The following is a 4,409-nucleotide window of genomic DNA, read 5'->3' as shown; positions in this document are numbered from 1 at the left end:
TCGCCTAGATATCGGTATGTAAAGTAAGCGGAATAAGGGATCAAGACTAAGTCGGTCTAATTAAATTTAAAATTAAAAATCAATCTTTTTACGGTCTCAATTTACAGGTTTAATAACAAGATTTTTTACAAAAGTAAAAGACATAAAGAAGTTAAAATCAATAGAGCGAGAGTTTGAGGTTTTAACTGGACAGTGTAAATTAGGCATTAACTCTAGATCAGGGCGAGAGCAAGTTTTAGAGTTAATTAAATTCTGACCTTTTCCAAAAAGTATTTTTAAAGATTGAATGTGAGGATGAGAGTTAAGCATTCGGATTTAATTGTATAACCTAAGTCAACAGAGCGAGAGTTTGAGATAAGGGTGTTTAAAACGGTCAGTGTTTTCTTAAAAAGAGTTTCTGCAACTTTATTGCTTTCAAAAAATGGTTTTTGACTTAATTATAAGTGACAGCTACATTAACATAAAATCATGGTTTATTCAACAGAGCGAGAGTTTGAGATAAAACCTTTAATCAATAAAGTTAACTGAAACGATTTATTTTAAAACCAAGAAACCGACAAAGAATTGATTCCCTAATTACGACGAACTACATACCGATATCCGCTTTATTAATATTTAATCTAGATCTTATTTTAGTTTTAGCTCTTCCCCCAAACAATCAAAGTATTACCTGCCTTAGCTTTACGAAGTAACCTTAGATAACGGTATATCGATTCATAAGTCCCTGTGGGATCGATATCTTTTAAAACTACGCGATAGAACTGTGCACTTGCAGTTTGTACCCCATTCTCGACTCACACAGTCGAGCGATCAAGTTTTTGGCGCCGTTGCCGGGGACTTTTATTTAATCGATATCGTAACTCTTCCGTTACACTGTAGAGACTAAGGTTTCTTTTTCTTCTATTTCTTTCTTTCGTTGATTTGTATGCCACGCACTCGCTCACAAGGCGAACCGCTCTATTTACGAATCAACGATATCGAACTATATCTCCGAGTCTTACGACGAATTTGGGAATATCATGCTGCAAACAATCTCCCTCCTGTAGAACTTCCTGATTTCAAAAACCTTTTTCCTTCGATAACCGAGATGGCAGAACCAGCTCGTGCTCTTAGAGATTACGCTGCTCCATCGCAAGATGAGCCGCATTCAAGTATTGCTCCGCCCGCAATTGAAGCAAACAACTTCGAACTTAAACCTTCGCTGTTGCAGGCTGTACAACAGAACCAATTCTCTGGAAATCCTACCGAGGATCCAAACCTTCATTTATCCGTATTTGTCCAATACGCTGATACTGTTAAAGCTAATGGTGTCACTTCAGAGGCAATTCGACTTCGTCTTTTTCCTTTCTCATTGAGAGATAGCGCTAGAAGATGGCTTCAATCTCTCCCTTCCAACTCAGTCACCACATGGAACGAGTTGAAGAAAGTTTTTCTTGCCCGATACTTTCCGCCAAGCAAAACAGCTATGTTAAGAGCCCAGATAAACGGATTTAAACAGAAAGACAACGAGTCTCTTTTCGAAGCATGGGAAAGATACAAAGACATGATGAGACTTTGCCCACACCATGGTTTGGAAGACTGGTTAGTAATTCACACATTCTATAATGGTCTCCTATACAACACAAGGTTAACAATAGACGCCGCTGCAGGTGGTGCATTAATGAACAAACCTTATGCTGATGCTTACCAGCTTATCGAGAGCATGGCCCAAAACCATTATCAGTGGGGAACCGAACGAACAACGGTGGAAAAACCTCAAACGAAAACTGGCATGTACGAGATAAGTAACCTTGATCACGTTAACGCAAAAGTGGATGCTTTGGTCCAGAAAATTGAAAGTTTAAATGTATCACCTCCAGCCGCCGTGGTTGCTATAACTCAGAATTGCGAGGTCTGTGGAATCCAAGGTCACACTCCTACGGACTGTCAACTCTTGATAGGAATCCAAGCAGAGCAAGTAAACTATGCTCAAGGAAGCCCCTACTTGAATACCTATAACTCAAATTGGAAGAACCATCCAAACTTTTCATATAAGAGTAATAACGCTTTGTACGCACCTGGACAGTCTCCAAATCAAGCCCCAGCTATACCTCCGGGATATCAGAAACCGAACCCATCCATGCCTAATAATAACGCCCCTAGGAAATCCAACTTGGAAATCATGATGGAAAACTTTATAGCTTCCCAACAACAAACCAATAAAGATTTCTTAAACCAGAATGTACACACTGGCGAACAACTTAAACAACTAGCAAGCAAAGTAGATGCCTTGGCTACCCATAACAAAATGCTGGAAACACAAATATCACAAGTAGCTCAACAACAAGCACCTACTGCTGCCCCAACTGGTACGTTCCCTGGACAGCCCCAACCTAACCCGAGAAGCCACGCTCATGCAATTATATTAAGAAGTGGAACGGAAGTGGAAGGACCGTCTGATCCAAGGATAGAAAACCAAAACCCTAAGAAATCAACTGAGGAAAGTGAACCTAAGGAAAAGGAAGAGAGTAATAAGGAAACCCTAGAAAAGAAGGAACCTTATGTACCTCCACCACCTTACAAACCACCTATCCCTTACCCTCAAAGGCTTGTTAAAACCAAAGATGCGGGCCAATTTAGAAAATTTGTTGATCTCCTTAAACAATTAAACGTTACAATTCCGTTCACCGAAGCTATTACACAGATGCCCTCCTATGCTAAATTCTTAAAAGAAATTCTTTCTAATAAGAGGAAACTTGAGGATAGCGAAACCGTTACACTCCCTGCCGAATGTAGCGCTATAATCCAAAACATGCCCCCTAAACTCAAGGATCCAGGTAGTTTCTCTATACCCTGTCACATAGGAAAATTTGTCATCGACAAAGCCTTATGCGATTTAGGAGCCGGAATTAGCGTTATGCCTTTATCCATATGTAAGAAATTGGAAATGGGAGAATTAAGACCAACCAAAATGTCTGTGCAACTAGCAGATCGTTCCATCAAATATCCTGTAGGAATCCTTGAAAACGTTCCCGTACGCATAGGTCAATTCTACATTCCCACTGATTTTACAATTATGGACATTAGAGAAGATGATATTACACCCATTATACTGGGAAGACCGTTCTTAGCAACTGCCGGTGCAATCATAGACGTAAAACGAGGACGACTCACCTTCGAAGTAGGTGAAGAGAAAATTGAGTTCATTCTTTCCCAATTCTTGAAAGCACCTGCAATAGAAGATACATGTTACTTCATGGATATCATCGATGAATGCATAAAAGAAGCAGAGTTAGGAGAAGACAAATCATCTGACTGCCTTGTAGAAGACAAATCATACCAATGTTTAGCAATAACACCGGACCCTACGCAATGTCTTAACAAACCAACCCCCGACCTGAAAACACTTCCCAAAAATCTGAGATATGAATTCCTAGACTTAGAACTTGAACGACCTGTGATATTTAATGCAGACCTAGGAAGACTCGAAACAGAAAAACTCCTACATATCTTAAGAAAATATCCAACCGCACTAGGTTATCACATCACCGATCTTAAAGGAATAAGTCCTTCTATTTGTATGCACCGCATCATGTTAGAAGAAGACTGTAAAACCTCTAGGGAACACCAGAGAAGACTAAATCCGATCCTGAGTGAGGTAGTAAAGAAAGAAATAACCAAGTTATTGGAAGCAGGTATTATATATCCTATATCTGATAGCAAATGGGTTAGTCCTGTACACGTTGTACCAAAGAAAGGAGGCATAACCGTTATTGAAAACGAAAAAGGGGAAACTATAACTAAACGAATCGAATCGGGATGGAGAATGTGCATTGACTATAGGAAACTAAACAAAGCAACCCGAAAAGATCATTTCCCTTTACCATTCATTGACCAAATGTTAGAACGATTAGCAAAACATTCACATTTCTGTTATCTAGACGGTTATTCAGGTTTCTTTCAAATACCAATCCACCCTGATGACCAAGAAAAGACAACGTTCACGTGCCCTTTTGGTACCTTCGCTTATAGACGAATGCCGTTTGGTCTGTGTAATGCTCCTGCAACCTTTCAAAGATGCATGATGGCAATTTTCGCCGACTTTCTCGAAAACATCATGGAAGTATTTATGGATGACTTTTCCGTATACGGACAAAGTTTCGAAGAATGCCTTGAAAACCTAGAAAGAGTTCTTGAGCGATGTGTAAAAGTAAACTTAGTACTTAACTGGGAAAAGTGCCACTTTATGGTACAAGAAGGAATTGTTTTAGGACACATCATCTCGAACAGAGGAATTGAAGTAGACAAAGCCAAAATAGAGGTAATCGAAAATCTTCAACCCTCAAGAACCGTGAGAGAAGTACAAAGCTTTTTAGGACACGCCGGTTTTTACCGACGATTCATCAAAGACTTCTCTAAGATAACTAAAC

The 4,409-nt window shown here is 39.5% G+C and overlaps 1 pseudogene; it reads right to left on the bottom strand.

The window, feature by feature from the left end:
- Positions 1 to 1,472: 1,472 nt before the first annotated feature.
- LOC127089288 (uncharacterized) lies at positions 1,473 to 1,572 on the bottom strand (annotated as a pseudogene).
- Positions 1,573 to 4,409: the final 2,837 nt, after the last annotated feature.

This window comes from Lathyrus oleraceus, chromosome 5 (assembly GCF_024323335.1).
Source record: "Lathyrus oleraceus cultivar Zhongwan6 chromosome 5, CAAS_Psat_ZW6_1.0, whole genome shotgun sequence".
NCBI lineage: Eukaryota > Viridiplantae > Streptophyta > Magnoliopsida > Fabales > Fabaceae > Lathyrus > Lathyrus oleraceus.
Note: the sequence above shows the minus strand (reverse complement) of the source record. Positions and strands in the feature narration are given on the sequence as shown.